Source organism: Neofelis nebulosa, chromosome 9, assembly GCF_028018385.1.
Source record: "Neofelis nebulosa isolate mNeoNeb1 chromosome 9, mNeoNeb1.pri, whole genome shotgun sequence".
NCBI classification, from domain to species: domain Eukaryota; kingdom Metazoa; phylum Chordata; class Mammalia; order Carnivora; family Felidae; genus Neofelis; species Neofelis nebulosa.
In genome coordinates this window covers 41520275-41547747 of record NC_080790.1, presented here as the reverse complement: position 1 = coordinate 41547747, position 27473 = coordinate 41520275, and the positions used below count along the sequence as shown (strand labels likewise).

At 43.2% G+C, this 27473-nt stretch overlaps 1 long non-coding RNA gene across 1 annotated transcript in view; it reads right to left on the bottom strand.

Moving 5' to 3' along the window:
- Nucleotides 1-24384: 24384 nt before the first annotated feature.
- LOC131484834 (uncharacterized) overlaps nucleotides 24385-27473 on the bottom strand; it is a 48095-nt gene continuing 45006 nt past the window's right edge. The window contains exon 3 of the long non-coding RNA XR_009248464.1: nucleotides 24385-25456. This is a non-coding gene — a long non-coding RNA (uncharacterized LOC131484834). The remainder of the gene's footprint in view (nucleotides 25457-27473) is intronic.

Sequence of the window (27473 nt, the reverse complement as noted above, 5' to 3'; positions counted from 1 at the left end):
ATTATATTTATTTTGATAATCGTTTTGCAAATATGTATGTCAAGGCATTCTTTTTTTTTCAATATATGAAATTTATTGTCAAATTGGTTTCCATACAACACCCAGTGCTCATCCCAAAAGGTGCCCTCCTCAATACCCATCACCCACCCCCCTCCCACTCCCCATCAACCCTCAGTTTGTTCTCACTTTTTAAGAGTCTCTTATGCTTTGGCACTCTCCCACTCTAACCTCTTTTTTTTTTCCTTCCCCTCCCCCATGGGTTTCTGTTAAGTTTCTTGGGATCCACATAAGAGTGAAAACATATGGTATCTGTCTTTCTCTGTATGGCCTATTTCACTTAGCATCACACTCTCCAGTTCCATCCACGTTGCTACAAAGGGCCATATTTCATTCTTTCTCATTGCTATGTAGTACTCCATTGTGCTATTGTTGAGAGTGCTGCTATAAACATTGGGGTACAAGTGCCCCTATGCATCAGTACTCCTGTATCCCTTGGGTAAATTCCTAGCAGTGCTATTGCTGGGTCATAGCGTAGGTCTATTTTTAATTTTCTGAGGAACCTCCACACTGTTTTCTAGAGTGGCTGCACCAGTTTGCATTCCCACCAACAGTGCAAGAAGGTTCCCATTTCTCCACATCCTCTCCAGCATCTATAGTCTCCTGATTTGTTCATTTTGGCCACTCTGACTGGCATGAGGTGATATCTGAGTGTGGTTTTGATTTGTATTTCCCTGATAAGGAGCGACGTTGAGCATCTTTTCATGTGCCTGTTGGCCATCCGGATGTCTTCTTTAGAGAAGTGTCTATTCATGTTTTCTGCCCATTTCTTCACTGGGTTATTTGTTTTTTGGGTGTGGAGTTTGGTGAGCTCTTTATAGATTTTGGATACTAGCCCTTTGTCCGATATGTTATTTGCAAATATCTTTTCTCGACACATCCCCAAAGGCAAGGGAATTAAAAGCAAAAATGAATTACTGGGACTTTATGAAGATAAAAAGCTTCTGCACAGCAAAGGAAACAACCAACAAAACTAAAAGGCAACCAACGGAATGGGAAAAGATATTTGCAAAAGGCATTCTGAGGTACACCATGAACTTGTACAACAGAGCTGTATGTCAATTATATCTCAATAAGGCTAGAAAGAAAAAAAGACAACAGATGGATTAAAGAGACCAATAAGGAAGTTTCCATGAGAAAAGGAAGAGGCTGGCCAAATAAAGCAAAGCCTGAGAATCAGAGTGGAGTGGGGGTCTGGGTGCGGTATGGTAGCCTATTCCAGAACCTCTGCTAAGCTAGGCCTCTGATTCAGCTGAAGCTGCGTTTATGAATTAAAAGGACTGGACCATGTGTTCATGAAGATGCATAAACTACTCCAGAAGTTTGTTCAAATGAAGGAGACCAAGGAAGTGTTTTTCAGAATTAGAGAGATTTGCTTTCCATTGTTGTATCTTTTTGTATTACTTGGATTTTTTGCTTTTAACCACATACATGAAGTAGCTATTCAAAAACTTTAAGAAATATATATTCTTAAAGGAAAAATTTGTATCAGTAACTGGAGTCCAAGCAACAGCACCACTGAACAACTTCTGAATAAAACAGAGAGAACATCCTTCTCGATGCACAGGGGCCTTCTTGGGTGTTGAGTGGTCTCTGGCAGTGGGGTAGGGTCAAAGCCCATCAGTGGTGGAGCACATATTTCAGCTTCACGGCCGATAACAGTGTCAAGAACAAAGGGGAAGGGGGCAGTCTCACCACAGTTAGTTCCAGCAGAGAGCACAAAAGTTTTCTACTGCAAAACTTTTGCATTCAGGCCACCTTGCTGGGGGATTCAAATAAAACCTAACCAGAAAGGAGCATCTTCCTTCTTGTTTGGAAGATGAAAGGGGTATTAACAGGGGCCTGTGCTGTGAGGAGGAGTGATAAAGCCTGCCTGATAGTGGGGAAGGGTCAGAAGAACATCAGAGGCCCTCCAGGTCTGAGGGTCCCCAGGAAACATCAAGGGGAAAAGAGTCATAGCTCAGAGCAGTGTCTCATGGAGTTTGTCAGAGCTATGGAAGCCACAGTAACAAATAACCATTGGGAGTACTTTGTAAACGCATGGAAGCACTCTTGGGGGCCCTCAGAAATAAATAGGAAAGAGTCTGGTTTGGGAGTGGGAGTTAGAGATGAACAATAAAGCCAAAGGGGACCTGAAGATATAGTCTTCAGGTATTAACACTAGCCACAAGCAAAGGAAAATGGACTGCTTTTACAGGACAGCGTATCACTGGCTTTTATCCCCATGACAGAGGTGATGGGCAATTCAGAAGTGGAACCCTGAATCTACTCTAATTATTTTTTAAGCTCTATGAATTATTCAAAAATATTGGCACTTTGTTACTAGTGATAAATTACCTGCAAGATTTCAACCACTGACTGGAGCCACCAAGGTAAAATAAAAACATTGTTAAGAACAACTTGAACCAGTTAAGAATATGTTCAGTCCCATGTCATAAAAACAACCACTCTAGGGGTTAAACAAATAAGATTTCTAAGTCTAGAAATAGACAATTCTGTGCTGACATCAGAACTCACAGTAACCATGGGGATCCAGACTCCCCCTCCTCTGATTTTGCCATCTATGACAGATTGCTTACCAAGATAACCACAACAATCACTCCCATCACTGGATACATGTTCTTTAATCTGAGTTGACCATGTGACTTGCTTTGGCCAATAGCATATAGCAGAAGGTTCTCTGTGTGACTTGTTAGCCTTATCCTCAAGAAGCTTTGAAGCATCTGCTCTCACCATCTTGCCCTAAAAGCATCATATAGGAATGTCCTAGCCTCCTGGAGAATGGGAAATCAGATAGAGAAAGAGACCAAATGAAGAAAGAGACTGGATGGAGAATGAAGCCAGATGGAGAAAGGCCCAGCCAACCCAGCCTTTCTAGACGTCTCCATCGAGGCTCCAGACATGTTATTGAAGCCATGCGGGACCAACCAACCTTTAGCCAATTCCCTAACATACACAACCCCAGGGAAAGACCTGCAGAAGACCTACCTAGCTTAGCCCTCCAGATAGTAGAATTGTGAGCAAATAAATGGCATTGTTTTAAGTCACTATGTTTTGGATGATTTGTTACACAGAAGTAGACACCTGAAACACGGTACTTTGTGTTTCATTTCTGTTTCATGGTTAGCAAGATGCCTGCTGCATCAAAAACATGTCCAAGGGAAGGCATATCAAAAGGCAAAATGATGATGCCAGTCAAGTGTGTCCCCTGTAAAGGATTTCCCATCAGCTCTGTCCAGTGACTTGTGCATACATCTCATTGAGCAGCGTTGGGCCACATGCTGCAAGGTCATCTGAGGAGGTGATCTGGACACATTGCCACCTGAGAAAGTTGGAAGGTGGCTAGTCAGTAGGTATTTAGCAGTAAATTCCAAGTCACTGCTAATGGAAAAAAAAGGAGCCCCTGAAGGTTGTGTGCAGAAAAATAATGTGATCAGAGCTGCATTTAAGAAAGACCTCTCTGGAAGGTGCATGGAGGAAAAATTGAAAGGGGCCATATTAAAGGCAGGAAGACCAGGTTGCTGTACCAGACCAGGTTGCTGTACCAGTCCAGGCAAAATGAAAATCAACCAAGGTTGTGACAGTGGAGATGGGAAGAAGAAGATGTTTAAGGAGAGGCGAGCTTCAGATTGATTTGATGTAAGGAATGAGGAAGTGAGAATTCTATCTGGCTGGAGTGTTTTGTTGAACGATGAAACTAAAAATAAGTTTAGTGTTTTACATACAGTCAGTCGATTCTCATTATTCATGGTAGTTATGTCCTATAGTCACCACAAACACTGAATTAATGAATACTGAACCATTGCTCCTAGGGGAAATGCAAGGTTAAGTTCCTGCAAGCCTCTGGCCACAACTTTTCATCAATTAATCAATACATAACCTTGTTTAATGTGCGTTTCTGTTTAAAGACTCCTTGTTTAATATATATTGTTGATTCATTGACATTGAACTTACAGCCAACAGCACTGTAACTCATGCCTGAATGAAGCATATCTAACCCATGCATTTTATCCATAAAGCACATCACAGCCTCCTTGTGCTCAGAAACAGTAGACAGCATATCAGCACTAAGGTTGGGAACCATTTTAAACAGGGAAATCACCAAGCAAAAGCACAAAAATGCAAAAAAAAAAAAATGTGGCACTAAATAGACAGTGAAAAGGACACTTGTTTACAGTATGAGAGCTGAAATAAGAAGGCAGAGTGTTATCTTGTACAACTTTAGCTGGGAACAAGCTATCAAAATTTTTCACTGCTCTGCACATGTCCACAGATAACTAAAAACATCCCAAGTATTAATTTGGGGATTACAAATAAATTTTAGCTAGGAAGTCATTTCACAGAAATGGAATCAGCAAATGATAAAGACCAACTACATTCAACTTGATGTGACCATGGGACATCCAAAAATTAATTGAACATACCAGTCTAGAGACAGGAAACGGATATCTGGGCTATAAGTCAGATATGTCACACCTTTGTTCAAAGCCCTGCAGTGCTGCCTGTTCACTCAGAGCAAAAGCCAAAGCCCTTACCATAGCTCTCTGAGCCCTTACATGGTCTACCCACTCCCATGTCCATCTGATCTCATCTTCTACTTCTCTTCCCTGGGATCACGCTGCTCTAGCCACAGAGGCCTCCTCCCCATTCCTTGAACATGACAAGAATGTACCTCAGGGCATCTGTACTTGTAGTTATCTCTGCCCGGATGCTCTTCCCACAGCTGACTCCCTCCGCTCCTTCAGAGTTTTGTTCACATGTCATCTTCTCAATGAGGACTACCTTGAATCATCATATCTGAAACTATAACCTCCCTCTATCCTCTGGGTCCTCAGCACTTCAGCACTTCCATCCTGCTCACCCTGCTTTGCTTTTCCTTTTCCCCTTTAGCATATTACATAATTTTATTATTTAATTATGTTTATTGCATATGGTCTGCCCCCTTCCTACCCTGCTACCAGAATGCAAACTCTCCAAAGACAAACATTTTGGTATGTTTTGGTCAATGTTGTAGTCTAAGAACCTAGACTAGTGGTTGGCACAAAGTAAGCAATATGCTCTCAGAAATATTGTTAAATGAATAAATAAGTGAATAAAAGAAATATGAATTGGGGCATCATTAAAGTATAGATTATAGGGGCACCTGGGTGACTCAGTCAGTTAAGCATCTGACTTCGCCTCTGGTCATGATCTCACAGTTCGTGAGTTTGAGCCCCATGTCAGGCTCTGTGCTGACAGCTCGGAGTCTGGAGCCTGCTTCAGATTCTGTGTCTCCCTCTCTCTCTGCCCCTCCCCTACTTGTGCTCTCTCTCAAAAAATAAATAAACATTAGAATTGTTGAATCACTATATTTAAAAAAGGATAAAGGTTATAATGAAACCAAAAGTATAGGTAAGAGTCCTCACAGAAAGTGAACCAAGAAGAGGACTGAGGACATAACTTGTGGGAACATCAGTGCTCAAAACAGGCAGAGGATAAGCCAAGAAGGGAGATTGAACAGAATGGAACAGAGTAGGTGGTGGTTAGAGTCGTATCTCAAAAGCCAGTGGAAGAGATATTTTCAAGGAAGGACACTTGAATAGTGTAAAATGTCACAAACTGAAAAATCCTCATCTATTCAATTAAAAAAAAAGAAATCACTGCACACCTTCTGTGTTCCAGGCCTTGTGGGCATTGGGACATTCACTGAACAATGCCACACAAAGAATATGACTCTAGTGGTAATGTCAGTGCTCTACCCAGGCCCCATGGGATCACTTTTTGCCACTGTTGCATACCACTCCCCTTCAGTACCCTTTGCTTCTCATATTCAGCAGGGAGATAGCCCCACTGATAGCTTGTCCACACACTCACACACAGGAGAGCTGGAATCCCAGGGGGGTACTTTATCCATGGCAGCCTATATGTGCAGGGATGCCACAGCCCAGCTCTCTGGCCTCCCATGGGGCAATGCTGGGGCATCACCCATACTTCAGAGCTCCCTGCAGAACCAGGCTGGAGTCACTCTCAAGGATGTTACCTGAGGACAGACCTTTGCTTGGTTCCATACCCCTCACTGTCCTGCTTCCCCAATTCCCTGCCAGGATCCTTAGGGAGCACTTCCTTTAGAATATCACTTACTCATAAATCCTAATGTTAGAATCTGATGCTAAGGCCTTTGAGGTGCTTTGTCTCTAGAAAGGAGAGGAGCAGATGAACAGTAAATGCAGTGTGGAAGAGTGGGGGAAACAGACAGCACTAGAGGGGCATGTGGGAGATGCAGGATCTAGACTCATGAGGACAGAGAAGGCTCCCAGGAACCCAGGAAGTCTATGCTGACACTGCAGAGGTAAGGATCAGCCTAGCAAAGTGGGAGAGTATTTCTGATAGAGGAAGAAGCCATGCAAAGATCCTGGGGAAAGGAATAGCAGAGCAAGTTAGTGAAATTACAAATAAATCAGTATGGCTGGAGGGCCACATGTGACAAGAAGCTGGCAGACAAGAAGGCAGCAGGGTAGACAATGGCTGCATCCAAATGGCTCTGTAAACCAGGCAAGGGGATTTAGAACATCCTGCCAAACTTTAAGTACCTTTGAGGATCCCTTTGGAGACAATGAAAAGGATGGGTTAGAAAGGGGCAAGATACAGAATGTGAAGACCAGTTAGGAAGCTGCTGAAATAATCCAACCAAGAACTAATGGAAGCCTGAAATAAAGTAGAAGTGGGGCCAGAGGGGGTAAAAGAATTATGATTGAGAGGCCACTGGTGACATGACAAGGGTAAAGTCAATGAACCAGCCTGAGTTGGTGGGCAAGCTTTGGAATATAAAAATAAGAGCAAGTATAAGTTACATTTTTAGAAGCTTGGCCAAGGGAGAGGGAAAGAAATTCAGGGTTGAAAGAGGGCTGGCTAGGGTGGGAGAAGCAGTGTTTGAGATGGAAGAGAGTTGGAGCATCTTTATAGAATTACCAGGAAAGTGATACATGCCCTTCAAAGTGTCAGCCCCATTCTTTCTTGCCTACATTTTTCTTTGTTACCTTTTTTACCTGCATTGAAGACCTGTTGTGATGGATAATGTCCTCATCCTGTGAGCAAGAAATGTTAGCAGCAAGAAGATACAGGGACATAAAAAACAAACACTGCAAGTTCAGACTTATTCCTGTCCAAACATTTCTTTAGAGATCATTTGCTTTTTCCAATCTGGGTCTTACAAAAAGGCCGTGATGGCACAAGTGGTCTTGTTATGGCTGTGGAGGGCAGAAGGTTGGAGGAAAAGTTCAGTTAAAACCCTGCCTTCCTCAGCCTGATAATGGGTTTGACATTTGCAGAGAGTTCGCAGGCAGCAATGCCTGCCATTGTGCACCCCACAAATTGGGAAAGGTTTTTTGTTGCAAGCTGAGAAAGCACCAAACAAAAGGTCTCAGGCAGCACAGCCTTTTCATGTATGAAGGGTTGTTGACACATCACCATCTGCCTCCTCATGCACATTACCCTCTCCTCTGAACCTCCCTAGACATGGCACCTTGGACAGCTCCTTCCAGGTGAGTCCATGTGGAAAAATAACTGCTGCCTGCAGGCCTGGTGGACTAATTCCCCACTCAGATTTTTCAAAACCCGAAGAGGTTTCTGGTTACCTCAAAAAGATATGAAATCTTTGGCTACATTTCAAAAGGTGAAAGTGATTGACAGTACAAATGGAAGTGTTCTCCCAAAAAATTCAACTGGACATTTGCCTAGGAATTTTATGGTTTACAAAACATGGTAGATATGTGATTTTATTGGATCCTTCCAGTAATTCTGTATTTCCCCCATTCTAGAAAGTAGAAAGAAGAGAGTCAAGCGTTGCCTTTTGACTTCTGCTTGTTTCTGGTTTGCTTTTTCCACACTGCTGTGAAAAAGACTAGGATAAAAACATGAGATGGCGCAGCTTGTAAATGGGTAGGGAGACTGCTGTAAAGCTTGGATGCAGTAGATTGATGTGAGGGCCGATCTGAGCCAAAACTGTGAAGAATCACCTTTGGTGACCCTTAGTCTCCTACCCTCCAATATCCAGGGCCCTCATTCTGCCTCTTTGCTGCCAAGGTAGCTCTTCTGTGTTGCCCACATGAGCAGCACCCTACACTCTGAGATCACTGACTCCTTCCCTCTCTTCAAAACTTACCTGTCCTTACCTCCATCTACTCCCTCACTTCTCTCTAAGTGACTTATCTACTCTAATCATTAAACCTCTTGGGAAGCACCCTTCACTCTGAGAGTCATAATTCTCTGCATGTGTGCTAAAGTAGGTAAAACTGAAAGTCACTCCAGTGTTACCCTTCCTTGATAGCACTGCAACATTGACAAGGGTTCTGTTGACTCAACACAAGCCACACAGTTATGTGAGAGTTTCAGGCCAATTGGCATAGATATTAGTGGGTAGGGGCTGAGACTATTTCCAGCCTCCCTCAATCAGAGCATCACTGCCTATCCATCACCTGACCATGAGTTTGTAAAGGCTCATCAACATAGTCTTTGCTCCTTATGTCCAGAGGTATAAAGTCCACCTAAGTGATCTACATTACCTTTTCAAATACTCATTGTGGGTGATCATGACCAGGCCCAGCCAGGTGCTGGCCAAGAAATCAACACTTGACCAGGTTCTGGTAGCTAGAGCTGGCTCTGGGGAAGCAGTTACCTAAAATAGCCAGAAACAGGTAGAGGTGGGGGTGACTATAAGTCTGTCCTCAGGAATTGTTAAATCAAAGTAGGATTGGTTAGAGTTTGTCACCTTCCAAAAAATAAGGGAGAACATTAAATGGAGAGTAAGGAACAGAGGTAACAGAGAAAGCCACTGGAATGAAGGAGTGCTCCATGAAAAAATGAAGGAGAGAAGTCAATAAGTCCAAGAGAGTTACTAAGGTCAAATACCCATACTTGTTTTCCTGCCTGAAGACTGGGTGGGATGTGGGGTCAGGTTAGAGGTGTAGGGTTGGGGTCCAAAGACATCCTCCCTAGGATGGGCTAATAATAAGGCTATTGTCTTACTGGGGGAAATGCTGTCCATTGGGAACCTGCCCTCCTTCCTCCAGGACTTAGTTCCCTTCCTCCCAGGACATCATAAGACAAAGGCCTTGCTAATTATCAGTACCAAGAGCCAGTCAATGTTGCTAGGAAGATAGTGGAGATGTGGAACCAGTATAGATAACCCACCCTGACTGTGCTTCCGGGTTCTACCATGATACTGAGGCTGATGGCCCAAAGCCAATTGGAGAGGACTGCCAGAAGGTGGGATCATGAGATGTGAATGTATTCCTTAAGGCTCAGTGACCCTGGGAGTTCAGCAACCTCAGGAGACCTATGGAGGAGGCTCTGAGCCCACCCAAGGTATCAGAAACTTACCCCTGGGAGCACCTCTTCTCACCAGGGCTGACCACAGTCCCAAAGGACAAAGCCCAAATGATGGAATCTGTCTCCAACAGTGGACCGTTTTTTTCTCGGGCTCATAAATATGAGGACAACTTTTGTAAGGGAATAGTGAAGACCAGGAAACACTGGAAAGGAAACTGAGTGGTCTCAGAGTTCAAGGGCCTGTTCTCCAGTCTCAGCTCAACCACTTACACCCACAGTGGAGAGGCCTTGGACAACTCACAGAACCTCTCAGGGTTTCTCATTTCTCATCTGCAAAATGGGATAACAAGACCTTTTCTGCTCACATGTCTGTACTAAGCTGCAAACAAGAGGTGTGTGCAAAAGTGCATGGTGAACTCTAACACCACAACATACTTGGAAACTTTGCTATTACTTAACTGGTGAGAAATCTGTGGCCTGAGGAAATTAAATGACCCACTTGCCTATTCTCTTGGTTTTGGTTCTGCCAAGAAATAGACCTTGAAACAAGCGTTTGAATTCAAGTTTTCTGCTTATGTGCAAGTAGTTTAAGAAAGCAAGGGGCGCCTGGGTGGCGCAGTCGGTTAAGCGTCCGACTTCAGCCAGGTCACGATCTCGCGGTCCGTGAGTTCGAGCCCCGCGTCAGGCTCTGGGCTGATGGCTCGGAGCCTGGAGCCTGTTTCCGATTCTGTGTCTCCCTCTCTCTCTGCCCCTCCCCCGTTCATGCTCTGTCTCTCTCTGTCCCAAAAATAAATAAAAAACGTTGGAAAAAAAAAAAATTAAAAAAAAATAAAAAAAAAAGAAAGCAAGAAAACAGAGGCATGGGAAGGTGAGCCAAGGAAGGGAAGACAACCAATAAAGGATGTGCTAGCAGTCTAGATAACCACTGTGGGTACCAGAAGATTATTTCCTTGAGGAAATTCTGGAAATGGAGAGAACACAGGCCTCAGAGTTATCCCACCATGCAGTGAGGGATCTGGATTAGTTTACATGCCTACTCCCCAGAGTCATTGGTTTAAGGGCTGCTGGTACAGTGTATAAGCAAAGTGGCCTTCCATGGTATTTGGAGAAAACCTGCAGACAAATGAAAGCAGAGGCAGACATTTGGAACTTGGCCAGAGTGCACTGAAGTGGTAAGACACCCTGGATATGTGTGCAGCATCACAGTAATTGACAGCTAGTAACTGACAGAGCTAAGACCAGAACTCTGGTTGCCTGACAGGCTACTAGGATCTCTCCCACTCTACCATGTCATGCTCTCCTCTGACATTATGGATGAACATCCCGACCTCGGGAGGCTTCTGCCCAGACTGCTTCCTGCCAGGATTGTTCTTCCCATACACAGCAGCACCACTGGGTCAGAGCCTAGAGAAGGCATCTCTTGGCCACACTGTCCTCTTACGGCTTCTGACACCCAGCCCAAAATGCTCAGCCTTGCAAACCCAGAACAGAGTACCTGACAGGAGAATTCACAGATTTGGGGGCCTGTGTTCAGGCCCAAAGGATCTGTTACCAGGATATCAATCCAGGGACACACTTTGGAAGAAGGGAAGATAGTAACCAGAACAAAAGTCAAGTAAGAAGAAAAGCAGATTCTTGAGTGTGTCAGGACCATCAGGGCAAGAGAAGGTACAGGGGATTTAGCACCAGTTCCGGTACTAAATCTGCAAACCATGAGCATCACTTGTGCTTTCACAAAAGCAACATCTCTGGACTGAACTCAACTGACCAGAGCAGGCCAGACATGAGCTGTAAACACATCCTAGGCACATGGGAGTGACCCAGTCTCCTGGGAGGAAAAGAAACAGGCCCTGGGCTCTCTCCAACTTACCCCACAAAAGTGATCAGTGGGTTGCTGAAGGCCTGCCTGGCCCTGCCAGTCTGAAGACTGGGGGAGGATAAGGAGACTCTTAAGGAAACATGCAAGGATTCTTCTGCTTGTGTTTTGGTGATGGGGAGAAACTGAAAGGGGAAAACAGAAACAATAACAAAAAATATAGAAAAACTCAAAAGCACTCAATAAAGACAATCCTGACCCCTTGGGTACTGACCCATAAGTAAAATGTCCTGGCCTCCCTACTGCCGCATGTCACCAACGTAAGGTGCATGTTTTTTCACATTTTAACATCTCTGAAATTGGGTTGTACCTTGCGGTGATGGCGGGTTCCATCTCCCCCAGCCAGGAGTCAATTACAGTGGAACGGTTATTGCCCACACACTCCAACATGGTCAGAGCTACTTCCATTGTTTTTGTTCATGTATTGAGTTTAATAACAATTTGAAATGTCTTCAAACCAGAACAGTAAAATGTTGGTAATTGTTGCAGTTAGATAAAAGATTCATGGGATTTCATTATTCTATTCTTTTGACTGTTTTATATGTTTAAACATTTCCTTAATCGAAAGGGAAAAAATCCTCCAAAATATACAATAATTCAACACTGAAGTAAAATGCTTATTGTGTTTTCAGAAAGGGAGAAAACAGAGCAGTGCAGTGTCGATGTGATATTAATAAGTATTTGGCATTGAAGGAATAATCACAGTTTTATATATATACAGTAAAACCTTGGTTTGTGAGCATAATTCATTCCAAAATCACACTTGTAATCCAAAACACTTGTTTATCAAAGCAAATTTCAAGAACCTTTGGCTCAGTTGTGATCATGTGACATTCGGTGTCATGTACTACATGTATTGCAAAACATCACTCGTTTATCAAGTTAAAATTTATTAGAAATATTTGTTCATCTTGTGGAACCCTCACAGAACGAGTTACCCACAATCCAAGGTTTTACTGTGTGTGTGTGTGTGTGTGTGTAAACTAACAAGCTAGCTCTTTCAAAGACTAAGAAAGAAAGAAAGATATCCATAGTGGATAAAGCCATGTACATTTTGTTACTGAGATTGAAGGCAGGAGAAATTGACCAGACCTTTGAAATTTGTTAAAGAAAATGTAAAGCAATGTGACCAAGTCATGGGTCATGCTACACTATCATGAAAACCTTGTGTCATAGTTTAAATGATGAAGAAAATAATGGTGCATCTTTCCATCAGTGGTATCTTAGAGTCAATAAAATACAGTATTTCCAGTCTTGAGTATTCCTACTGTATCCAATGCAAGAATGAAAGAAATGAAGAGGTTTTCACTCACCAAAGTCCCTTTTCTGGAGAGTTTTTTATGTGTCTAGAAGAAATGCTTTACTGGGAAACAATAAAATGTCAGGGACAAGATCATGGGCTCTGGGATCTGCCTGCTTGCATTGGAATCCTAATTCTGTCACTATCCCACTGTGCAATCTTAGACCAGTTAGTTGCCTAGCTGTTCTGTGCCTCAGTTTTCTCATCTGCAAAATGAGGGTATTGAAACTGGATCTTTCATGGGGTTCCATGGAGATTAAATAAGATAATATATGCAAAGAACAAAGACTAGTACCTGGCACAGAGGTCATGCTGTGGGTAAGAGGAGAATAGAAATTTCTGTATTCCTGGAGAGGTATAGAGATGGACGGGAACTCAGAAAAAGGAAACCAAAGTGACAATAGAGCTTTTACTGAAATGTGATGGTGTGGCCAGAATTCCCCAAGTAAAATCATGCAGGTGTGTTTTATTAGGGAAAATGTGAGAGGTGGACACCGTCCCTAGAAGTGATGCCACTTTTCTTTTGTTCATTGCTCATCTTTATGTTTGTGACATTCATGCATGCCGTTGTGTGCAGCTGCTGTGTGTAGCTCCTTTCACTGCTGGATAATATTCAATTGTATGCATATGCCACAATTTATTTATGCATTCCTCTCTTAATAGACACTTCGGTTGCTTCTAGTTTGGGACAATTAGGAACAAAACTGTTATAAAATTGCTTATCATTCATGTATGTTTCCTGGTGCACTTACACACACATTTCTCGAGGTTTATCCCCAGAAAATGATGTCCCAGGTCATAAGGAATGAAGATCTTCAATTGTAGTTTTCCAAGGTGTTTGCACCATTTTCCATTCCCATCAGCCTGAGTGAGAATTTCCTCTGCTCCACATTTCATCAACACTTGGTATTTCAGAGTGTTTAATTTTAGCTATTCTGGTGAGTTTTAATGATATTCCTTGGTGGTTTTATTTTGCATTTCCTGGATGACTAATGAAGTGAAGCACATTCTCATATATTTACTGGCCATTTATATTTCCTTTTTATGAAGAGTGGGTTGAAATCCTTTGCTGATTCTTCTTTTGAATTGTTTGTCTTTTTCTTATTAGTTTGGAGGAGTCAGTTATGTATTCCGGGCACTAGTCTTTTGTAATAATTGTTGGAAATATTTTACCCACCCCAAAGCTTGCCTTTTCACTTTCTTGATGTGTTTTGTTGAACAGAAGTTCTTAGTTTTAATATATAGTTGAATTTATCCATCTTTCCCTCAGAGTTAGTGCTTTGGGGGTCTGATTTAAGAAATCCTTCCCTACTCCAAGAATATAAAGATACTGTTCTGTATTCACTGCAATAAGATTTATAGTTCTGCCTTTCATTTTTAGGTCTTTCACTCCTCCAACATTAAATCTGAAAATATCTCCAACTCCTTTGTCCAATTACAGTGAGGGCCATAGCATCATGGTTTTGAGAACTGACTGGGAGGCAGCTGCTTTTGTTTGTGTCTGTGTTTGGCTCAGTTACTCACTAGCTGTGTGACTCTGGGAAGTTGTTTAACTTCTCTGTGTCTTTGTTTCTCCAGCTGTTAATAGTACCTACCTTACAGAGTTTTTATGAGGGTTGAATGAGTTGATAAATGTAAAAGTGCTCAGAGGAAAGAGAGCCTGTCACACTAAATGCTTTATAGAACGTAGCTATATCTTTGTTCTGCCCTTTAAGTTCCTCCCCCAGCTCATTCAGACCCCATAATCAGTCCTTGCCACTCCCCAGCAACAACCAAGAAATAACCCTGTGAGGCTCCATGCTGTTGTGATAAATATTCTGCCTGTAGCGTTTCTTCTTACTCCTTACACAATCCTTCTGCATGTGTCAATATTTATGTGTTTCACTTGCCGTCTGCAGGTGCCTCTGCCCCCCACCAACAGGACAACCTAGTTCCGTAGACTTTAAGATCAGAGAGAGTGGAATTCAATTTTCCCTGGACATTTCTCATACTCCCCCAGAAGTTAAATAGCTCTGAAAGTGGTAGGAAAGAGAAAGATTTCTCAACTTTTATCACTCTGGGATGTACACTTGAATTGTTTGGGACACTCTGTGTAATCAGTCTGTTTGTTTTTCCTATCTCTGGTGGCACCTTCAAGACACAGAAAGTGGCTTCAAGCCAGAGAAGGAAAGAAGCTAGCATTTGTTGAAAGACTTCAAAGTAATAACTGCTTTAGGGGTGCCTGGGTGACTCAGTTAAGCTTCCAACTCTTGATTTCAGCTCAGGTCATGATCTCATGGTTCACGGGTTTGAACGCCACACTGAGCTCTGTTTGGGGTTCTCTCTCTCCCTCTCCCCCACTTGTGCTTTCTCTCTCTCAAAATTAAAAAAAAAAGTAATAACTGCTTTTTATAAAGTTAAATGTTATTCATTTAATCTTCCCAAAAGAGTGAGAGGGAGGTAACTGATATGTAGAAATGCTGGAAGCACTGGGATTCAGAACAAGGTTTTCTTGGCTTCACTGTGAGAACCCTTTATATCATGTAACCTCCCATAGAGGCACTGTCCAGTAGAATTACCAAGAAGAATCAGTCTCAGCCATATTATTTGTTATTCTGTCACCTCCTCTGTACCCCTGGTCCGTTATCCCCAAGCCAGCCCCTGGGTTGTACTTTTATCATCACAAACTGCTCTTCTAGTGAATGTCGGTGCCTAAACTTGACCACCCACCAAAGCTCAGACTGGATTTAGTCTCTCCTCACATATATAATGGTCATCCCTGTGGTGTCTCCTCTGGGACTAGCAGCATAGGAAGCTTCTCAAAACTCCTTCTTTTGCACAGATAAGATACAGGTCAGTGCATGTATGTTTGTGTGCAGTTACATATGGAAGCAAAGGCAGGTGTGTAACAGTAATGACTTCATTAATAAGAATGTGTGATTATTGTATACAGCTGTGTGTGTGTTTGTGTGGCACACACAATTAAAAGCATACAACTTAGGTGTACACACAAGAAAATTTCACAGAACCTAACTAACTGGCATTAACGAGTTAGAATATTTTCACTGAATCCACTTTTAGAATGTCAAGAATGCAAGTAACTGGGACACTGCTGTTATTTTCAAGAACTCATGCAAATGAGCCACTTCTAGATTGAGTCTTTAAACAACCCATGGGCTATAAGCTCTCTGGCACAGCAGCCCTGGCTTTGTGGTCTGTGGATCTTAGGGTTCATAGCACAAGTCTGGCACCCATCATGAGATCTTCAACAAATGCTTGTTGAGTAAACAGATGAAAGCATGAACTGGATCCGTTGACATGTGACTTGATCATGTTTCCAGGCTAGCTCCAGCCCTGTGCCAGTGACCACTAGAAGTAAAAATTAGCGCCCTGAGGCGTAGAAGAGCCAGGTCATCAGATTCAGTCTCACGATCCAACTTAGGCTCAATTAGGCAGAAACATTGACTCAGGCGTTTCAGAAATTATTTAACAGCAGGACTTAAGATTGGAACTTTTCTTCACAACCCATAACATAGGGCTTCACAGGTAGCAAACGTTTAATAAATACTAACTGATCACCCTTCAGAAATCTAGATAATTTTATCATAAAGTCCTCATTGGCTGCATGTGTATTGCCAACTGAGGTAAACGTTCATAGACACACACATGCACCATCCATCCGGCCACCACCTCTACTATCTAGCTTTACAATCTCCATTTGGGTCTGGCTGCAGAAGCACCAGATCTCATTCTTAGAATTTGAGCAAATTCCTTCTTTCCAAACCATATGAGTTTGCTTTTCTTCTTAAGAGTTTGGCAAAAGTTACATTCCCACCCTGTCCCTACACAAGAGGGTATCTTCTATGGCAGGGACATTGTAGCATCAGCAGAGATGGCCCTAGCTTGTAGTGTCCTCCACAGACCCTGCCCCTTCTTGTCTCTTGCAGTGTGCCTCCACAGGATACTCAGGCAACCCCAGAATGCAGCCAGCAAAGACATAGTACTTGGGTGGTAACATATGCACCTGTCCTCCCTGAATTGTTTTATGGGTTTTGCACACCTGGAAAGGTATTGCTAACAATGGTAGTGGCCACTTAATGGTGGGTCAGTCCAAGCATGGCACAATTGCTTCTCCAACTTCCAGTAGACAAGAAGTGGATGGCAAAATCAGCTATGGCTTTGGCTTTAGGCAACGTTATAGGCTGAATGGTGGCACCCACCAAGGTTCATTTATTGAAACTCTAACCCCCAGTATGTCATAGGGTAACTGTATTTGGAGATGATCCTTGAAAGAGGTAATTAAGGGACAATGAGGTCTTATGAGTAAGCCCTAGTCCAATAGGAAAGTTGTCCTTATAAGCAGAGGAGATTAGGACACAGACGCACACAGAGAAGACCAGGTAACAACACAGAGAGAAGATGGTGTCCACAGCCAAGGAGAGAGGCCTTAAAGGAAAGCAACCCTACTGACACCTTGAATCTGGGACTTCCAGCCTCCAGAACTACGAGAAAATAAATTTCTATTGTTTAAGCCACTTAGTCAGTGGCATTTTGTTTTGGCAGCCCAAGCTGATTAATATAGGCAGCAAAGAGTCTGGGATCAATTGTGACCAGTTGAAGCATTGGTCAGCACCATAAGTGGACACCTGAGGCAACAAGTCACAATTATTAAAGAATAGAAAATATTGAGGGACAATGCACCCCTGTTCTTTATATCTACCAAGAAGTTCCTAGTATCTCTGTGTCAGTTCTCTACCACTGCATAACAAACTACCTAAAGCTTAGCAGCTTAAAACAACAACCACTCATTTGCTCACAACTCTGTGGGTCAGCAACTCAGGTCAAGATCATCTAGGAGGTACTTGTGCCGGTCTCTCCCAAGGTCACCCACTTATCTGCAATTGTTCAGCATCCTGACCAGGAGGCTGTTAAAAGATGGACCTGATCACATGTCTGGCGATTGCTGCTAGCTGTTGGCTGCGGTGCCTGGGTTCCCATGCTCCAGCAGGTTGGACAGAGCTGCTTTCCATGGTGATCTTGGGTCAACAAGGGAAAAAGCCAAAAGCAGAAACTGCAAGGTTCTTTGAGGTCTAGTTCAGAAGTCCCACAATGTCCGTTCAAACACAGCCATTTGATCAAGGCAAGTCACAGGGTGTGATTCAATGGGAGGAGGATTAAACCCACTTCTTGACGGGAAGAGCAGTGTCAAAGTGCAAAGGTATATGTGCACAGGAAGGGAAATATCACTGCAGCCACCTTTACGAACAGACTTCTCCACTCCCCATGGACTATCAGGACCATTTCCCCAATTACAAAGCAGGTGCATGCTCTAGGCCATCTATTTAGGAGAACAGGTGCCAGACATGAGTCTGTGTGTGAGTGCCCTAAGGAATGTGAGACTCCTTCACCCATCCATCCATTCTGGAAATAAAAAATGAAAATGAAAACAGAAAATAAATATCTACCCTGTACCCAGATACCAGGAATGCAAAGGTGAACATGATATAATGCCCACCTTCAAGGAAATCCCATTTACCAGGGTCATAGAGATACAAATAAGTGGATCAGAATAGAATTGCATATATAGTAGTCAAGCCTAGGAGGAAAAAAGTCAAAGATTTTATAAAGGGAAAAAAGTTCAGAGAGATGAGGTGCTTCCCAAGTAAACTGATTTAAGAGGGTAGCTTGAGAGACATGACTCTTGAGTAGGATGCTGAATTCACATCCTGGCAAGGTAAGGAGATTTCTCTGCCATGCTAAGAAGCATGAGAGAGGCAAGAGAGAGACACTGAAAGAAGTTCAGGTTTGGGCTTGTTATGGTTATACTTGCCGTCTAGGAAAATGTGCTGGATTTCTGGAGGAAAGGGGACTGGTGAAGGGGCTTTTGCAGTTCAGGTCTGGTGATCACGAATGATAGAATACAACTCTGAGCAACTGAAGCAGAAGAATTTATCCAAGGCTATGGAGGAGCTCACAGGGTTAAGAAAGCTGGAGAACCAAGCTTGTAGCCCTGAGAAAAAAGACAGCTCTAGAATGTATGAAGACAAGCACCAGTCAACTCTCTGCCCCCCACTGGACACTATTGCCAGATGCACAGATTCCCACCATTCCTCCTATTTTTATCATTTGGCTTCAAGTTCAGAGTTTGGGCAGGGAAAATCCAACAGCTCTAGCTTATGTTATATGCTTCTCCCTGGCTGTCAAGGGCTGAGAGAGAATCCCCAGGGATCACTCACAGGGGTCTGTGGTGGGATATTCAGTCCCTTCCTTTATTGATCCACCGACAGAGCAGCCATTTCCCCCAGAAAGAAACCAAGGTGCTGTTAGGAGGAGAAGGAATAGAAGCTAGGCAGCCAAAAATCAACAATTTTCATTGCAGGGCCATTCTAAGATCCAGGTAACAGACATGGAGTCCCACGTGCCTCTCTGGGGCAGTGCAAGTCTAGACAATAAATACAAAATCTGCAGGTGGCCAGGGCCATAATTCAGCCCAGCCTAGATGCTGTGACCCCAACTATAGCACCTTCCCAATGGCACTCTCCTCTCTGTGACACAGAATTTAACCAATTTGTTCAGATACTGTTTTCCAAACCTAAATATCAAATGAAATAGCTAATTCAATTGTGCCTCTGTGCGTAGTACTTCTTTTGACAAAGTTTGAAGAGGTGACCTACCCTCCTCACTTATTTTCCCAAACATCAGAGACAAACCTTGAACATGACCTGGGAAGTACACACATACTCACACCCCAAGAACTCTACCATGAAGAGGTTTGTGCATAATATCTAATTTTTTAAAACTCTGTGACCCCCCCCCCCCCATTAAAACCTTTAATTTTCCTTAAAATAGCTTCCATTAGCAGCTAGAAAGATAAGAGCTCAAGACCTTCCCATGAAAATAATGGCCATATCAGTTAATAGCCCAAAGCTATGCCATGGGTCATCAGCTTCCAGCCCACCAGTAATTCCCAGACAACACTACTAAGTATACTCTGCAATGTCAATCATACAGTAAGACTTTCCAAATCATATCTGAAGAAATGGTCTTTCCTACACTTGGCTAATGCTACTTCTGAAGTTGTAGATGCTTTCCCTTGCTTCAACACTTTCCAGATGTGACCAGCCTGCTGAAAGATGAGGGTGAAGCTGGTAGCAAGGGTAGATGTTATGGGACCATGCATGAACTTTAGATACCTGACCAACTTGTTACTAGTCACAAACTCTACGAAAGAATAGTGATGATGAATTTATAAATCTTGTTCTTTTTTTAATTTTTCTTAATGTTTGGTTTTTTTTAATGTTCATGTATTTTTGAGACAGAGAGAGACAGCATGAACGGGGGAGGGTCAGAGAGAGAGGGAGACACAGAATCCGAAACAGGCTCCAGGCTCCGAGCTGTCAGCACAGAGCCCGACGCGGGGCTCGAACTCACGGACCGCGAGATCGTGACCTGAGCCGAAGTCGGACACTTAACCGACTGAGCCACCCAGGTGCCCCAATGTTTGTTTGTTTCTGAGAGAGAGGCAGAGCATGAGTAGGGGAGAGGCAGAGAGAGGGAGACACAGAATCCAAAGCAGGATCCAGGCTCTGAGCTGTCAGTACAGAGCCTGACACGGGGCTCAAACCCACAGACTGGCTGTGAAATCATGACCTAAGCAGAAGTCGGGACACCTAACCAACTGAGCCACCCAGATGCCCCTTATAAATCTTGTTCTAATATTTAAGCTTTAGCATGGAATCCTAGAAATTACATCAGAAGTTTTAGATTTGTTCTCCAGTGACCTCCCCTTAATAGCAATGGAATCTTTGGATAGTTGTTTTGATTTTCATGTACCTCTATTTACTAATTTATAAAATGGAGATAACGATATCTATCCTGCCTACCTCAAGAAGTTTATTAAAAGAGTAAAATAAGGGGTGCCTGGGTGGCTCAGTCAGCTAAGTATCCGACTTCCGCTCGGGTCATGATCTCATGGTTTGGGGGTTCGAGCCCCACATCAGGCTCTGTGCTGACAGTTTGGAGCCTGGAGCCTGCTTCATATTCTGTGTCTCCCTCTCTCTCTGCTCCTCCCCCACTCGTGCTCTGTCTGTCTCTCCCTGTCAAAGGTAAATAAACATTAAAAATTTAAAAAAGAGAGTAAAATAAAATCACAATATACAGACCTTATAAACTATTTCCCAGGTGAGTGAATGGGAAGAGGCATCTGTGACAGTGCTGACGTTCTCATAACACTACTGAGACTTTTTTTTAAAGTATCATCTTGTTCTCACTGAGCAGAAACCACTTGTATCAATTTCTCAATCTATCTTGCATTGGTTAGCTTGCTAAGGAGCAAACTCACTGGCCCTAAGAATCTTGAAAGACAAAGTGTTTTAAGGTGAATTAAGTCTTTTGTACTTCGAACAGCCTCCTATGAGAACTAACAATAATGATGGCCCTCCAAATGGGTCTGCATTTCATTTCCTTTTCTTTCTCCCTTTTCGTTCTTACCCCCATTTTCCCCTCACTCTTACCTGGATTTCTCTTGTTCATTCACCAATTTCTTTACCCACTCATTTTCTCTTGCACCTAACCATCCGTTGAATCTCTACCATGCCTCAGGCACTCTGCCTAGACAGATTTTCACAGAATGATTCAGATCTTTACCAGCTGAGGGACTATGCCTGAGTTGTTACTGAGCAAGTGCTCCAGAAATACAAAGCTTTATTACTCCTCCATCCCTGCCCGGTGCTTTGTGCTTGAGGATGCCAACATGGGGCCTGCTGTTAAATCTTCCATGTATTGAAGTTCTAGTCTTCATATTTTTGCTTGATAGAAGCTAAGTGAGATCCTTATTTAGAAGTACATACATGGGTACCTGAGTGGCTCAGTTGGTTAAGCGTCTAACTCTTGATTTCAGCTCAGGCCACGATCTCATGGTTCGTGAGTTTGAGCCCCATGTCGGGTTCTGCACTGACAGTGCAGAATCTACTTGGGATTTTTTCTCTCCCTCTCTCTCTCAAAATAAATAAATAAACTTAAAAAAAAAATTTAAATGGTAATATATTGGGGCACCTGGGTGGCTCAGTTGGTTAAGCGTCCCAACTTCAGCTCAGATCATGATCTCAAGGTCTGTGAGTTCAAGCCCCGCAATGGGCTCTGTGCTGACAGCTCAGAGTCTGGAGCCTGCTTCGGATTCTGTGTCCCCTTCTCTCTCTCTCTCTGTCCCTCCCCTGCTCACTCTCTGTCTCTCTCTCAAAAATAAACATTAAAAAACTTTAAAAAATAATAGAAATATATACAAAATGAAGTCAAATGCCATGGAGTGTCTGCTGTTGGAGTCTCAGGTAATTTCAAAAAATAGTACTCACATGGGTGCCTGGGTGGCTCTGTCAGTTAAGCGTCTGACTTTGGCTCAGGTCATGACCTCATGGTTCGTGAGTTCGAGCCCCGCATCGGGCTCTGTGCTGACAGCTCAGAGCCTGGATCCTGCTTAGGATTCTGTGTCTCCCTCTCTCTCTGCCCCTCCCCCACTTGCTCTCTGTCTCTCTGTTCCTCTTAAAAATAAATAAACATTGGGGTGCCTGGGTGGCTCAGTCGGTTAAGCGGCCGACTTCGGCTCAGGTCATGATCTCACGGTCTGTGCGTTCAAGCCCCGCATCAGGCTCTGTGCTGACAGCTCGGAGCCTGGAGCCTGTTTCAGATTCTGTGTCTCCCTCTCTCTGACCCTCCCCCGCTCATGCTCTGTCTCTCTCTGTCTCAAAAATAAATAAACGTTAAAAAAATTTTTTTTTTAAATAATAAATAAATAAACATTACAAAAATTTAAAAAAAAAAAAAAGTACTCATCTTCCCTACCTGGGTTTTGATCAAGTTGAGAAATAAGATACAAAACAAAATGGTGGCCAAAATATCAATCTAATACTGACAGAATCTAAGTTGAGAGATACAGCTTCATATGAGAGCCAACAGGGCCTCTAACTACACCCCAGGGGATGATGACAGACTTCCTCATGCTGTCACAGGTGACACTAGGCCTCGGCAGGCCTCCCTGCACAGGAGAGGTCCCTGCCAAACTGGCAGAATGGAGCAACAGAGAAGAACATTCTTTACACTCAGGAAATTCAAGAAGGATGGGAAGAGCTGAGCTACTTCTGCCTAGCTATTCTTCTCTGGTTTATGAAAAGGCACTCTACCTGCTCAGGGTTGAAGTGAATATGGGAATGGAGAGACACCTAGACTTACGGCAGTCAAGCTTTCTTAATAGGAAGAAAGAGTAGCAGTGTGGAGAAATTTCCCCATTAACATCCACTGCAAGAGAGATGGGTGTAGCTACCACCTTTCCATTTAAACAGAATAAGTCTTTTCTGTACACAATATTCGTTCACTTCATTTTCAACTATGAGCAGTACCACTGCATTCCCTACACAAATGGCAATTTCTGGAGGATTTTTACTCTTGTAATCACACTCAGCATACACAGATTAATCCAACATACATTGTCGAAGATGGGGAAAGAAATGACCAAGTCTAAATGTAGGTAAGTGGTAGTGTCTCCAGTCTCTAGAATAAGCATTCTTGTAGAGCATATTCAATGATTTAATCTAACTTAGAAAACTAATTCACGGGGCGCCTGGGTGGCACAGTCGATTAAGCGTCCGACTTCAGCCAGGTCACCATCTCGCGGTCCGTGAGTTCGAGCCCCGCGTCGGGCTCTGGGCTGATGGCTCGGAGCCTGGAGCCTGTTTCCGATTCTGTGTCTCCCTCTCTCTCTGCCCCTCCCCCATTCATGCTCTGTCTCTCTCTGTCCCAAAAATAAATAAAAAACGTTGAAAAAAAAAAAGAAAAAAAAAAAACTAATTCAGGACCTATTAGGTGCTAGGTACTAGGTACTATTTTAGGGACTGAAGATACAAAGATAAGTGACTAAGAATCTCTTCTCCAAACAAGCTCATAAAGTATTATAGGGGACAGACAGGAGAATCAGCAACATAATGTGATAAGAGCTACAGCAAAGATATGCATAGAATGACATGAAACGCAGGTAAGGGGACTAATTATTCTGCCAGGAGGAATCAGAAAAAGCTACAGAGTGAGGATAAACCTAGTAAGGTAATTAAGAATGAATTGAACAAATGAGTGAATGGGCTCCCATTTCTGTGGTTGAGATGGTTCCTTCCCTGGGTCTGTTCTTCCCCCTGAGCAGGCTTGGAACAACACATCCACATCCCATGCCCTCTTCCTTCTTTGCTCTGCCTCTGCATCAAGAGTCTAGAGCCCAGTTTGCCCTTGAACTGCCCCCTGAAAGGAGAGGGTGCATTCAGAGTAGACCTAGGTTCTGTGCAGGAGAATCTGGCAGGAGATGGCCAGGTAATAACAGTGCTTACAATTTTCTGATCACCTACTACATGCACAGTGTTGGGAATCTTTAAAACCTAGATTGAATCCATTCTGTGGCAATGAATAATTAATAAATTAGTCATTAATTGAACTAATGCTTATTGATTATCCTGTGTGCCAATACTAGATATACTGATAAACAAGACAGGTGCTACCACTGCTCTGATAGACTTTATCCCCTCATGGATTTTGTAGATAAAGGATTCAAGTAATTAGTCCACATGCAGAAAACTAGAAAGTGGTAGACCTAGGATTTGATCCTTACTCTTTCTGATTCTGAGTTCTACACTCTCTCAACACTATTCTAAAAGAAAGGCAAAATCAAACAAAATCACGTGTGAGCTCTCAAAAGAGCAGTAAACAACCAATGGAACCAGAGCATAATGGGCCCTTTTCCCCTCCAGGCATCGGCAGCTCATGGGGTGTGATTTGGATGTCTGGGGCTTTAAAGCTGCCCAGGTGATTCTAATATGCAGCCAAGGCTGAGAGCCACTGTCCTGGGCATTGCGGGGAGCTGCTTTAGAATTCCTTGGAGGAAACAACAGAAGGCAGCCAGGCTCAGACTCCTATCTCCCCCCTGCTCCGCTTACTCCAGATTGAACGGAGCAGCCCCACTTTTATCTTGTTTATATACCGGGTCTCTGCCTCAGATCTCCACTGAAGAAAGAGCTCGCTGCTAACCAAATAAACAAGTTGGAACCACTGTTTTAAAGTTCTTAGATGTAAAGAGTCCATGGGGTTTTTGTACCAAGGAAAATTTTTCTCAGCATCATTGTAGATGTTCCCTACTGGCACACTGGCTATTGGAGTTCTTACATGCTGTTGCTGAAAACACTTGCTTGAATGTTTAGAAAAGTACCGTAACTTAATGAAAGTGTCAACGCATGCCATAAACATAGCGATTATAACCTTCACACAGTCCTTCGGTGCACATTTATTGAATACTGTCTACTATGTTCTAGATGCTGAGGAAACCACCTTGGAGTTGAGAGACAAGGTCTGGCTTCCAGGAAGCTTATATTCTAATGAGGGAGGTAACCAAGAGGCCAGTGTATATGTGAGATGCTGTTCAGTCATACACATCTTTCAGTCTTGGGTTCTAGGTGCCCAGCGTCCTGTAGCGGAGGGCTCAGTATTGCTGCTCATTCCCCCCAGACTCTGAGGAGCCACTCTCCCTTCTGGTAAGAACATGGGGCTCCTCAGTGGCATAGGTCATGGGGGTCAGCTGGTCTGTACTGAACTGCTATTGCTGTGGCCCTCTGTCCTCAAAGGCTTCCCTGAGGTCCAATGGGAGTCTGGGAGCCAGCTTGCCTTTGAGGAGGGCCAGGCAGTGGTTTCTGGACATCAGAGGAAAGGTGCTTGGAGAACAATGAGTCTGCCCTTAAGATATCCTCTCCTCCCCAGGGCTGCCTGTCTTCCAAAAAGTTTTGCAATGTCCAGAAGCCCATTCTCTGAGTGGTGGTCACTCCAGTAGATCTTGTTGCTCTGGTTCTTCTGCAGCACCAAACACCCAGCCCATTGAATGTGTGGGATTCAGCCTGGAGACAGGATTTGCGGATCTGTCAGGATGAACATTTGCAAATATTTAGAGCTTGATATACTTGGTATACTGGTGTATTTGATAGACGGGTATATCTTACAATCTGATTCCAAGGCTAGAGATAAGAGCTAATGCAGAGAGTTACTACCTATGATCTGACTAATGAATATGTAAGAAAAGTGTAAAATAAGCATATCAACTGCTGGCACGTAAATGAGAATGTCAACGGTATTTCAAACTCCGCGTAAACATTCTGTTCTCCTAAACATTGTCCTTAATGTAATGTCCTTTTGTAGCCTCAACAGAAGGGCTCCTGTCTCCTATGGATGTGATCACAAGTTTCATGAAGAAAGTGAAAATTAATGAGATCTTCTTTAAACGATTACATGAAACAGGCACCTGGGTGGCTCCATCAGTTAAGCATCTCACTTCAGCTCAGGTCATGATCTCACAGTCTGTGAGTTCGAGCCCTGTGTCGGGCTCTGTGCTGACAGCTCAGAGCCTGGAACCTGCTTCCAATTCTTTCTGTCTCTGTCTCTGTCTCTCTCTCTCTCTCTCTCTCTCTGCCCCTCCCCTGCTCATGCTCCATCTCTCTCTCTCTCTAAAAAAGTAATAATAATAAAAATTAAAATTAAAATACAATAAAATAAAATAAATCATCATATGAAAATTTCAAACAGCTCTTCCCTAGTCAAATCATCCCCATCAGGAATTTCAGGCTCCTAACTTTCATTCCACTGGGTTTATCTTCCAGATTAAAAGACTCATTTACAAACCAGCATTTATTATTTTCTTCTCTTCCTGAAAAAGTTATACACACTTCAAAGTTAAAAACAAATAAAGATACAAAGAAACAAGTTACAATCACCTAGAAATTCCTAGCTAGCCACACAAGTATTAACAATGTGGAGTCTTTTCCTCCAGTCTTACATATTATATAATATTTTTAGATGAATAATGATTTTGCTAAGAACCTGAACTACCGCACATCAGGGCAGAGTTCCATAATTAGTGGCAGGGGCGAAGACAGAAGACACTCTCTGGCTACTGAATTGGCAAGATCAGAAATGAATGGCTCCATAAAGATCCCATGTCTTTCATTAATGCTTAAAGCTAAGACTTTATTTATAAGGAGATTCTAAATTCCAGGCTAGTCTCACCCGGCTGCCCTTGATAGAGGGAGCCTGTTTGTCATGTTAATGAAGAGAAAAGTTCCAAGTTCCACAAAGATTTTTTTCCCCCACAGCTGAAGGAGAGAAAGAGATGTTGGCAAGTCAGGGGCAGAATTGGGACAACCCTAAAATAACTATCTTTTGGGGCCAGCTGGCCTAAACTCAGGAGTGAGGTTATTCCAGCTCAGGTCAGAGCAGTGACTACACAGTGAGAAGTGCTCCCAAAAGGAAAGCCACAGCCCAGCATTGAAGCAGGTTGGACTAGTGTCATTAGTGGTTTCCAAACTTGAACTGGCTTCAGGATCCCTCAGAGAGCTTTTAAGAACACAGAACGCTGAGCCCCATTTCAGAGTTTCTAATTCAGTAGACCTGGGGTGGGACCTGAGAATTTGCATTTCCAACAAGTCACCAGGTAATGCCAATACTGGGGGTCCCGGGACCACACTTTCAGAACCACTGGTCTATCCTGACACTTGAACTGTTTAATACAGGTTCAGAGCTCGGGCTTTAAAGTTAGACAGACTTGCTTTTATTCCTGGCTCCTAATAGCTGTGTGACCTTGGACAAGTAGTTTAATTAATCTGACTGAACCTCTATTTCAGTAGCATAGGGATAATTATAAGGATGTTCTAAGAAGTGAGCCGAGCTCATAGTAAGCATTCAATACATGATTATTAGACTTTCTATTTAAGTCTCACCTCAACACCATCCTGAAATCTTTTGACACCTGTTAGAACTGATGTCCCAGCCCCCTAAAATGCTGGCTCACTCCCTTTCCTTTCCAACCTGCCCTTGTGATAAGGAAACTCCATCTCCCTACCCCCATGGGGTCTCCCAGCTCCGTCTGCCAGTAGCCTCTGACCA